Genomic DNA, 12,602 nt, shown 5'->3' with positions numbered 1-12,602 from the left:
TAAGCTGAAAGCTTCGTGAGCGCAGTGTTCTCGCCGCTTCGGTCGCGTTGAAGCGAGAGCTAGCACGAAGGTGAATTCACTCGCTGCTGCGGGTTCTATATTGCAAGATATCGTGCTGTACGGACTGATGGACGGATGGTTTTTATTGTTGGGGAAATATAGAAATGCTTACGTTATAAAAAAAATCGCAGGGTTCGCGAATTTCGCGATAAGAACCAACACCAACCTACTCCCCCGCCCCCGCTGAGCGATGCCGTCTTGATCGCCCCCTCCGAATCCCGGGAAAAGGGACACTACCTTTCTATCTCAGTTGAAGAAAGGATGATGAAACGTTAACAACGACAATAACGGCACTTCCTAACGAGTTGTCTAATGGCCTCTGAGATTTGCGCGCGAAGCTGGCGCGCGCGAACCTGAGAGGCCATAATTGGCCGCTTATAGCATAAAAAGACAAAGACAATGCCAAACGACACAGCTAAAAATTCAAACAAAGAACTGATCTTAGCTATACTGTTTGAGGAAAAGAAATAAAAAATTAGACAGCCGCAACACACGCCACTAAAGCCGCCACCGCCGGCGTAACGCGGAACCAACAGTTGGCAACATTCATTCGCGCGTCATTGCTTCGTGCGCTTCGTCTCCTCAACGAGAGCCGCCATCTTCTCGCGTCTAACGTTTCGTATAGTTTTGTTCTCTGCTATCCGCGCACACAGCGCATCGGTGGCTGCACGTCTGCTCGGCGTCGCAATGCGACCTGCGTCATTTTCTGGTGCTCGCGCAATCGGTGTGAAACATGTCGCATGTGAAATGTTTGATAGAAGTGCCTCACGTCCAAGTCAAGCCGCCGTACGGGTGTATGGCTGTGCGCCCCGTTCTCGGAAGCGTCGACGGGTTTCCGGCATGCGGATTTCAGTTACGTGCAAATGCGTTTCGCCCTCCTATTGAGTTCCGGAGCAAAGCGTGCAATATTTCATGTGAAAGATGCAGTGCCCGTCGTCATGGTGTGAATTTCGCGCGGCAAACGAGAACTTTGGCACTTAGAGCACACCGCAGCTGCTAAGTCAGCGTGGAAATTGTTTTTCGTTACCGCAATGTGTTGCTTCCAGTCTAAGCTGTGGGTTGTGGACGGCTAGCCCATCGATTTTTGCTTGTGGCGGCGATAGGTATGTAAATGGAAGCGGTAATAATTTTCGAGCGCAGAGTGTTGTTTCGTTCGATGTTGGTCGTGTTCATGGCGTTGTGAAGGCTAGAAAACTGGCTTGATCGTGCTTAGTTCTAACTCCAAGAGGCGTAACGTTGGCGCTGGATGTGTTTGTTTTCCGTGCCGCGAGTACCAGTTTAATGGTTTTTGTTGCATGAGAGTGGTTGCTGCTGCATGCCGTCTGGGCAGAACACAATAAAAGCAATTTCCTCACTCATACGTATGCAATGTGACGTAACAAAATTTCCAGCGTTTTATTCGGAGCGTAAATATCCAGTATAGTTTAGTAAGAAACTCAAATTCTGTGTTAGCTTAGTAGGCGTGAAACAAGTGAAACTCGCATTCCTTTTTGAATTGTTCGCCCAAACTGCACCGCCCCCAGATGCGTCATCGGGTAATTGACAGTAGCTTCGCTACGTGAGTTGTTTTATGCGCCTATATTGCCCGGTTAAGTATCCTGTTCATTTATGCTCACACTCGTTCATCTTGATTTTAAGCGGTTACTATCCCCGAGTACCGGACGATGCCAAACTTGTGAGGTGTAGCAAACGCGGGAAATTCAAAGTGGCGTGGCTGCAAGGCCCTGTTTTTACGTTTCTTGCATTCAAAGCCAACAGACACAGTATCACTGATTTATTTTCCATTTCTGCTGTACTTGATCAATCTAATGTGACAACTGCATCTGCTCTTTAATGTTCTCCATTTACTCTGTATTCAGCTTGGCTGCCACCTTCTCTTCAGAGGATGCCGCTGTGATAGCTCTTTCGTATAGCACATGCCTCTAGGCCCTTGTGTTTCAAGGGCTCCCGCGAGGCAGCAGTGCTCCAAGTAATTTTACCATCCTATATATTTTCTATTTTGCATCATTCTTCCACGATGGATTTTAATGTTCATAGTATTCGTCATTAGTCATCGCCATAATTTTATAGCACGTAGATTTTACGCACTTTACAGCGACAATTTTTAGGCCAGTTTACAGCCAAGTCACATCTTCCATAATACATCAACATTACCACTTGTCATGGCGCCCTTTGGTCAAACCTGGCCCTTGCGCCATAAAACACCACACATCATCATCATCAGCTTGGCTGCCAGAAAATGCTTGAATTTCTTTCAGTATCCAAGTGACGAAATATTTCACTGACGGCCGTGTGTGAAACACGCAAGATGACAAAACTGATAGCAAAATGATGAGATATTTCTTTTATAGCGTTTGGACTCGACTTTTGGTGAGGATGTCGATCGCCCTTCTGCCTGGTGACAGCACACCCGACATCGCCAAAGTGCAGCCTATCAGTTGAGTGCCCCCGAATGGACCATCAACATCGGAAAATGAAGCAGAGCCAGGTAGGGGCAATTTTTACTTTGTAACAGAATACTGACAGCTGCCTCTTTTTTTAAGAACTAAATAACATATTTACAAACCAATCCTTTCTCTCTGTGCAGCCTACATAGAATTGTTTTTTGCTTGTTATACAGACCTTCAGAAAGCAGTTCTTCTGAACCATTTTTGCATGCATAAATAAATAAAGAGGAGTGCACTTTCTGAAGAAATTGATGCACTGAAATGTGCGTTCGACACACAGTGAGATGCAAAATAACCAACAACTTTAAAGCGGTAAAAAAAAAAGTTTGTAACATGTTCTAACATCATAACCCGCCTTGGCATACGGATCTAAATATAACAGCAACAGAGGTGCATGCAGAGAAGTGTTTGTAAATGTTGGCAAGAGATGTACATTGTCTAAGAAATTGTTTTTATTTACTTGGAGCTTCTTGGTGCCATGGCAGTGCAGTAAAAGCTCAAAATTGTGCCCCTGCTCCTAATAAAGCACCTTTAGATTTTAATATAAGATTATGGGCTTTTACATTCCAAAACCTAAAGTTTTGAGAACCTGGCTTCTTTAATGTACACCTGAATCTAAGTGCACAAGCGTTATTGCATTTTACCCTCATTGGAGGGAAGCTGCCGTGGCCTAGATTGAAGCTGGGACCAGCATGACTGAGCAGCATGGCATCATAGTAAGTGGGCTATAACACCAGGTCAAAATGAGAAATACTGCTTAGAACTACCAACTTCTTGGCTCACAAGCACTGCACTAAGTTAAAGGAGTATGGAGTACTGACAGCGACCGTTTATGTACCAATTTCTTTTTAGGCTGATTCCATTATTAGGGTGCGAAGCTTCAATTAGTCAAAACCAGCCTAAATTACAGAACCAGCTCAAAACACGCACCATGAATAGCTGGATTTGGACATGCGAATGGAGTCAATTCATGTCGCCGAAAATGGAAGTGGCAGTCACACTATTTCATGCATTTTGCCTAAAACATAGTCAATAATAATTAATCAATTTCTAAAATATTCTTTTCAAAAAGTTTTTTTTCAAGCATGAAAGGAAGAGCCAAATGGTGTTCAGGTGCACGAGCGGTTAGTTCCATGGCACTTCTTGCATGTGTTCACTGGCTTCTTTCAAGCTTGAAAAAAAATTTGTTGCACCTGCTGAGCAGTAGAAAGCTGGATTGGGAATTTTTCAGGATGCTCTACAATTTTCGCACTGACACTTTTGCTATGAATAAAATATTTGAGCAGTTGAATAATTGTTAATAACTAATTACCTAATTAGGAAAAATGCAAGAATTGGTTTCACTTCCTGAAAATGATGGCAACGACATTACCTTGGTGCTGTCTAGCTACGTGGCACTTATACATATTTAAAGCTTGCACATGTCATACAGACCACCTGGTAATTACAAGGCATATATAGAAGTGGCTAAGTTGTGTGAGCCAGCCATGTGTAGCGAATCATGAGAAACAGCCATGTTTCTTTTACTTAAGGGCATGATAAGATTTACATGCTCGACACCTTGTATCAGTGTGCTCTAGGCCTGTTCGTAGTTTAGCTGCTACATAAACAATATTTCTCCACGTGTAAGCTCATATGCATCTTTCAAGTATATTGCCTCGTGTGTCCAAAATAAACCGTCTTCGCGCTTCCTTCATTATGTCTTCATCTGTTGCTGTGCTAAATTTTTAAAACGCAACTGCACAAATTTTCATCTAGTTTTCATATTTCCTCGTTGTTTGGTGGCTTTATTTCTGAACAAGTTGTTTTCGTTAAACCCTGTTGCACACAGCAGTACACAGCATTTCTGCCTAGAGTGGGAATTTTTTTTTTTCAGATGGACATTAATACACCTTGCCTGGGCAATGTAAGGCATTCTACATAACACGGCCCTGCAATAATGTTTTGTATTGCATTCCAGCATCATGCAAAACTGTTTACTTACCAGATTAGAATACGTATAAGTGTTGGAAGTAACAGAACTGGAAGAAGCCAGCAGATAATGAGGCCAAGGAAAGCATACAGGAACATGTTTTAAGTTTTTTATATGAAGTACAGAAATGATAAATTCTAGGTAAGTGAAAGTGGATTAAAAGATATCCACCTGTGGGTGGGGAACGGACCCATAATCTTCACATTACGCATGTGATATACTAACCACTGTGGTACTACGGCCGTGTTCGAGCGTCGACAATCTGAGGGGCCATTGTGGGCGGTTGAATGCTGCCTCGGTGGCACAGTGGTTAGTGCATCGCATGCCTAATGCAAAGGCTGTAGGTTCGTTCTCCCCCCATGCCTGGTTTTTTTTTTACCATTTTCATTTCCCTTTATCATTTCTACATTTAAATAGAAAGTTACAAATAAGTTTCCACGTGCCGTCCCTGGCATCTTCCAGCTGTGATTCAGAAAATTTTGACCCTCAGTATCATTTCTTCTCGTTTGGAAGAACAGGAGCATCAATTTAAAAATAATGAATTCACCTTGTTCAGCATCTTACTGTGGTCTCAAATCTTATCACAGCATGTGTATTACTAAGTGAAGTTTTTGTTAAGATGATGATATAGCATGGGACCTAATTAGTAGCCTTTGTGTACAGATATATGACTAGTCTAATAAATAGGAGGACTTTAAGAAACACTTCTAACATGCTCAGCATGTGTTTAAAAAACTAATCTAGCATGATTTCAGGCGTAACTGTTGCCCCTGAAAAATATTTGGATCATCTGCATTGGCATTGTCTTTAGAGAGCACCAATACTGCTTTGATAGAAGTAGCCTCGTGGAACATGAAGCATCGCTTCTTGCCGAGTCAAGGAAATATCTGCATATCTGAGGTGCATGTGTCATATGCTCGAATGCTGTTTAAAGGCTGCTAATAAGAAAATTACTTAACTTGCTTTCCAGAGATTGCTTCAGTAGTCTATGCTACTCGATCATAAATAATTTACCATAGTGAACATTCATCACAGTTGGCTTTGCAGTGTTTATGCAAAATATCACAATTGCCTACTAGACATGTGACTGCACTAAAACTTGGAATTAATGACCAGTAAGATTTATGGGACAGCAAAACTTAGTTTATTACTCCTGTTTCTGCCATAGTTTCTTACAGTAATTACTATAGGGAACTCTGGTGCTGGAGTCGTACCACAATGGGAATGATGGGAAGCACATGGATTTGTCTGATATTCGTGCTTGTGAATTCAGACGTTCTTGTGGCTTGGTATATTATACGCTATATAAATCTTATTGTCGTAAATTTCAGCGCAGTCTATACTCTTCGAAGTGTTGAAGACGCCGCCAACATGCACAATTGCTATTAATTGCAACGATTGAGCTTGTCCAGGTGGCCAAATCAAAAGGCGCCAAGCGTCTCAAGGCACTGGTATGCCCGCGATAAATTCATCAGGGCGTTGCACTCGCTTGTTGTTACATGCCTCCGTGGCTTGATGGTTTCAATATCAGACTTCTGTTCTAGAGTTCCTGTGTTTGAATCCTGTTGTCGGACGATTTTAATGTTTATTTATTTATTACACAGTATATTGTTGAAAATGACTAGTTTACAAAGTCACAAAGCCGTTTGAAGCCAAACAGACGAAGTTTAGGCAAATCCATGTACTTCCCATAATTTCCATACTGGTACAGCCGTTCTTGTTCGATCTCCTGTGGACACTAACGTCAGAGTTCCCTCTAGTAATTATTGTATGAAACTGTTATTTCTACACCTCGCTCGTGCAGAAGCGGCACCACACCTGCTGCGTAAACATGCACTACCTTTCGGCCAAGTGCAGGGAATGCTGTGAACTCGCCCTGTACAAAGCCTGCACTAAGTAAAACAAATCACAACATGCAGTTGCTGCCACGTTGAACTGGTGGAATGCGTAGTGAAATGCAGCACCTCCTGAACTAGTTCAGAAAGTGCAGGTTAATCAAGTGGAGATTATATAGTAACAGAAGTTGAGTGATTCTGCATTACATTTACGAAATATAATTCATGATACTTTTCCATTTATTTCCTCAGTTATAAATAATCCCTTTTACATTGTTGGACAAAACTACAGAATGCCAACATATTTTCTAGCATTCACTGGTAGCAAACATGTCAAAACTTGTTCTAGTTTCTGGATTGCCTCTTTAGCCGTTAACCCCCAAGTTAATTCCGGAAAAATGTACCAAATTTTTTACATACTCAATTTTTCGGTGCATTCTCAGTCTAAAGATATATTACTTCATTGGTCTCTGGTTAGAAATAACACAAAAATAGGAGCTGCTCTTGCGGGCAGCTTTCCCTCAATGCCGACTGTAACTCATCTTTGACAATAAGAGCAGCGTAACATCGGGCAGAAAGAGTGCGACTCGTCATTGGCGATATTAGTACTACCTCCAGTCACTAGTACAGCTTGGGATCAATGGTTAAAGGTTGCGACTTTGTTGCTGCCCAATTTTAATTCTGCAGCTGTTACACTTGGGTGTAGCGTGTGTATGTACGTGTGCATGCATTAAAATGACTTCACGCTAGAGGAAAGCAACTGTAGTGCAGAGAGGGATTAGTCATCTTTATATATTTGCTTTGTAAAGATGCACTAAGTTCATCTTTTGCAGTATAGACTTGGCGCTCATTGGCCAAAGATGCCCTTGTGCTACTAAAACCTATCAATTAATTCGCTTTCGGTCTGTGAGTTTTAATTTGTTTTTCTTGAACTGTGCAATGCCCACTCACAGGACTGCATGTTATCTGAGGTGTTCCTTTTTCAATCAAGAATGTTGAGGTTGTGTTTGTGAAACTCGGTTTCTTGCCTCAAACGAGCTTGTGCAAACTGAGCAAGCTGATAATTCTACCTGCTTATATATTAAATATGTTGTAGTTATGAACCCTCATAATGAATGACACATAGTATAAAAATTTTATCCGATAAAACAATTTAATGAAATTTTTCACGTTTTTCGTGTTCATGTTCACTTCTGTACTCTAGTGTCCTGTCTGCATGCCTCACCTCCTTTTTTGCATATTAAATATCGTATAAACTTAACCATGCTTTTTTACCACAATGCAGGGGGGAAAGGTTCCGGTAACATCATGCATTCAGTATGGTGGCCCAGATGTGTATGCAAGCAACGTCCTTCATGTGGACCAAGAACTACTCTGCAGTGTCTCGCAGACTTCCATGCGAAGCCCTCAACATTCTCGTCTCAGTGGAATGGCTGCTCATCTATCTGCGTGTCCATCACCAAGACGGCCAGTTGTAAAGCTCCTGTACCCGTTTAAGAAAGCTTAATGATTTTTTTATTTAGTTTTCAGGGTTGGCCGTAGAATCTTAACATTTCTGATGTTTCTAACATTTTTACCTGGCACAAAGTGGTGCAATAACTTTAAACCAGTGTAATGTATTTAAGTGATGCTCACTCTAATGCCTATCTGGTATTGTTTGTGTTTAAGAAATTTGAGCTTCTGATGAGGTAACGGCATTTGAATTTGTCATCGTGGCTCGTTTCAATGAGCTGCTAGGAAATAAGACGCAAAATTTATCACACGCCAGTTGTAGCATTTTTGTTTTCATGACTAAAGTATTATACACGTTTCAAAAGATGGAAAGTGGGGAAAAATGCCTCAAGAACATAATCATCCTAGGATTGTCATGTTCTTACAACTCTGCAATGACTAATGCCTCATACATCTTGGGAGCACATTGGTCGCACTGCCTACAGGTATACTTGATAAGAGAATAGCTTGCACTCAGATTTGCCACGCAGTCGATGGCTGATGGCTTTTGTTTGTCGTCTTGTATATATATATATATATATGTTCTTCGTTTCAATAAAAATTTAGTTTAGAGTTAGCGCTCATCTTGTCTGCTTCTATCTAGTCTATGTCAGTGTCACTTCGCGCTACAATCCAAGATCATGTTACTGTACTAACTCGCCCAACTTTCTATCCTTGTGTTAAAGACACACTCGTACTTGTTCTTACTGATGTGACTGGTTATTTTTGTACTTTATAACAACATGCAGTGCTTTTCGAATGAAAACATGTGATAGTTCGTAGTCAGGTAATTAAAAAAACTGTTCTGCTTAAAATTTAATTCAGCAAGCCTGTGCCATTATTCGGTGCTTATGTCTTTGTATTGGTATGGTTTTACTCCTTATTTTCCTTTTTACATTTAAAATGTGCAAACATTATTATGTAACTATTTCTCTCTAATGAAATAAATACTTTTCTTCTGACATTTCGTCACAAATTTTACAATGATTTTGTTCAAGTAGGTAACCTTAGACTAGCTGATTGTTATTTTGGTCGCTTAACTTACAATGGCTGTGGAATATTCAATGCAAGCACATGGTGAAAAATAAACTAAAATATTGGGTATAAGCAGGTCACTGGCAGTAAATGGAGCATACATATATTTCAGGAAATAGTGCATGCTTCTATATTGAACAGCATGCATAGCTACACATGCTGTTTTGTTTGTAAATGCTGAAACGTTATTCGGCGTGGAAGCACTTTGTTCTTTGGCTTTCAGTGCTACCTTTAAGTCATATGTGTGAACGTACTAGTAGAAGCATCCCGTGAAGATGAATGACAACTTTGATGAATAGATGTATAAAATGTGTGCTTAAAACGGCAAAATGCTTGACAGGCAAACATATGCTTCTGTAGTACTGCACTTGTTACCGTCGCCAATCCATGCATTGCTTGTGCTCTATTGCATTCAATATGAGCGACAACAATGAGCTGTGGTGTCTTTCCCTCCTGGTTGAGCTGATGTTGCGAAAATTTTTGACCAAGAAAAGTGGAGGTTTTTAATTATTTCTGAAATGCATCCATGCTTTTAGCTGTGTGCTGTTTCCACGGGGTTATAAGTACTGGTGCACCAAGGTGCGGGAGATCCTGTGTCCTTAGTGCAGCGCGCATTATTATTGCACTCTGAATCCTGCCGGCAGTGTACTATCACTGCAGAGGAAGATTACGAAAAGCATGGCCTCTGTGCCTTGCTGCAATGGCGAAACCTTAAATTGTTTGCCTCAAAAGGTCGCACGTTATGCTACCACATGACGGATCAGAAGCGCAATATGAGGACGCCTCACTGATTCTGGCTCATACTGAACAAGGTAGTACCATAGCTAAGGCTAGGCAGCATTCACAACAGCTAGTCTGCCCATTAACTACATGGCTGTAGTGAACGCTAAAATGCTTGCAGGGATAACACCCTTTTGGAAGGGTGTTGTCCAAGCTACACCCATATTGAAAGGTGGGGGTGTCTGTGTTACACCCCATATAGAAAGGGTGTTGTTTGGTTTACACCCACAGGCGAGGTGACGTCATATTAACACCCCTTCTTTTGTGGGGTGTTAATTTGCATCCCGTTGCTTGGGGTGTAGCAATACACCCAAAAAGGGTGTAACCCATGGGACAAGTCACTTACACCCTTAAGGGTGTTAAAATTTTTAGAGTGTAGGAAAACTGGCGGCTCTCTGTACGAAGTGTCTATCGACTGCAAAGGTCCCAGAAAACTGGAAGAATGCAAACATTGTATTAATCCACAAAAAGCGCGACGTTAAAGAACTAAAAAATTATAGGCCCATTAGCTTACTCCCAGTATTATATAAAATATTTACCAAAATAATCTCCAACAGAATAAGGACAACAGTGGAATCTAGTCGACCAAGAGTGCAGGCTGGCTTCAGGAAAAGTTACTCTACAATGGATCCCACCTATGTCATTAACCAGGTTATCGAGAAATCCGCAGAGTACAATTAACTTTTTATACGGATTTCATAGATTACGAAAGAGAATTTGATTCAGTAGAGCTACCAGTAGTGATAAAGGCATTGCGTAATCAAATAGTACTGAACGCTTACGTAAATACCCTAGAAAATATCTACAGAGATTCCACAGCTACCTTAATTCTACACGAGAACATTAGGAAGATGCCTATAAAGAAAGGAGTCAAACAAGGAGACACAATCTCTCCAATGCAATTCACTCCCTGCTTAGAAGAAGTATTCAAGATATTAAACTGGGAAGGCTTAGAAGTAAAGATCAACGGCGAATACCTCAACAACCTTTGGTTTGCCGATGACATTGTTCTACTCAGCAGCAATGCAGACGAGTTACAACAAATGATTGAGGACTTTAACAGGGAAAGTGTAAGAGTGGGATTGAAGATTAATACGCAGAAGACAAAGATAACGATAAATAACCTAGCAAGGGAACAAGATTTCAGGATCTCAGGTCAGCCTCTAGAGTCTGTGGAGGAGCACGTTTACCTAGGCCAATTAATCACAGGGAGCCCGGACCACGAGAAGGAAATTCACCGAAGAACAAAAATGGGTTGGATCGCATACGGCAGACATCGTGAGCTCCTGAATGGGAGCTTACCGTTATCATTGGAAAGGAAAGTATACAAACAGTGCATTTTACCGGTGCTGACATACGGCGCAGAGACTTGGAGGCTGATAAAGAAGCTTGAGAACAAGTTAAGAACCATGCAAAGAGCGATGGAACAAAGATTGCTAGGCATAACTTTAAGGGACAGAAACAGAGCAGCTTGGATCAGAGAGCAAACTGGCATAGACGATATTCTAACAGACATTAAGAGAAAAAATGGCGCTTCGCAGCTCATGTAATGCGCAGACTAGGTAACCATTGGACCATTAGGGTAACAGAATGTGTACCAAAAGAAGGAAAGCGCCGTAGAGCACGGCAGAAGACTAGACGGAGTGACGAAATTAGGATATTTGCTGGAGCTATTTGGAGTCGGTTGGCGCAGGCCACGGGTAATTGGAGATCGCATGGAGAAGCCTTCGTCGGGGACTATGCTCGCGAACAATACTATGCGGCAATAACATAAAAGCTTACGCGGCAGAGTTTCAACACGCGTGTTACGGAGCCAAGTAGTTGTTAAAAAATATGTCGCATGTAATAAAAGTGTTTGATGTCTCCTCGTGGTGGAAACCACCTGGTGAGGAAGGTGAGAGGGAAATTAAATTTGGGCCGGGAAAAATAACATGGTGCGGGAAAAAGCTTAGGCCAGCGGTTTTATGAAGTCCAGCAGCGTTTGCCACCATTTCCACTTTCGTGTTCTCGAAGCAGATACTGAACACTGTTTGCAGATGTTGCGTTAATATTTGCGACATTTTCGCGTTTACTATAGCGAGAAACAAGAGAAAAAGAAAAAAAAAAGAAGACCATAGGCTTGTGTCACTTCGCCGAGTGCCAACTGAGTTTCGAGCAAATTTATTTTTTTGTAATCTGTTCCATTAAGAATATCAGTTGCCTTTGAATAAACCACATACTTTAATACACTGGCTGCATATAACACTTTATAGAAGTTGGTTAAGAAATTTTTAGCAAAGGCCATATTACTCCCCACACCTTACTATTTGTATGCCTATAAAAATAGTATTTTTTTGAGTTCTTTTTTTTTCAAAACTTGCCCTTTGTGCAGTTAAGTTCATTCCGGGACAGCGGCCTAAATTGGGTGCATTCTAAAAGAAATCGCGCTCCGTATTACCTGTGTGTGCAATTTATCGCAAGCTGTCTAATCACCCATACACTTTGAATGTTGAATGAACACATCGTGCATAACCAATACCTCACGAATAAACTTGGTTTCAGTGGTTCCTATAGTTTTCTTATATCAGTGAACTAAATTTGGTGGCATTCGTAAAATAAACTGACAATGCTGCAGGGCGCTTCCATACGGAATGTGCGAGTAAGACAAAGGTCATAAACAAAAATTAAAACACAAAATACGAACTTCTCTTGCAGATGAGTAATATCATGTCCTTTTCTTAGGCAAATATGTATAAAACAACGCACCTCGTTTAGACCGGTTACGGGGCAGACAGTGGAAGCCAACTGCTAACCCTGTGAGGAGAAGCCCTTCCATCCGTGCTTGAAATCCTATATTAACTAACCACCGACCTTGGTGCTCTTCGTGCGTGCCAGGAGTTGACCTGTTGGCCCTCCATCGCTTGACAGACTGGTAAAATACCCCACAAAGCGTGCACCCTGCAATGGGCGCACTATATTCGGCATGTATAGCAGTGTTCTGGA

The 12,602-nt window shown here is 41.5% G+C and overlaps 1 long non-coding RNA gene across 1 annotated transcript; it reads left to right on the top strand.

Annotated features, from left to right (window-relative positions):
- Positions 1 to 1,212: 1,212 nt before the first annotated feature.
- Positions 1,213 to 8,382, top strand: LOC139059618 (uncharacterized). The gene is made up of 2 exons (XR_011514246.1): positions 1,213 to 2,548; positions 7,600 to 8,382. It is a non-coding gene; the product is annotated as an uncharacterized lncRNA (long non-coding RNA).
- The last annotated feature ends 4,220 nt before the right edge of the window (positions 8,383 to 12,602 follow it).

The sequence above is a fragment of the Dermacentor albipictus genome, chromosome 4 (genome assembly GCF_038994185.2).
Source record: "Dermacentor albipictus isolate Rhodes 1998 colony chromosome 4, USDA_Dalb.pri_finalv2, whole genome shotgun sequence".
NCBI classification, from domain to species: Eukaryota; Metazoa; Arthropoda; class Arachnida; order Ixodida; family Ixodidae; genus Dermacentor; species Dermacentor albipictus.
Note: the sequence above shows the minus strand (reverse complement) of the source record. Positions and strands in the feature narration are given on the sequence as shown.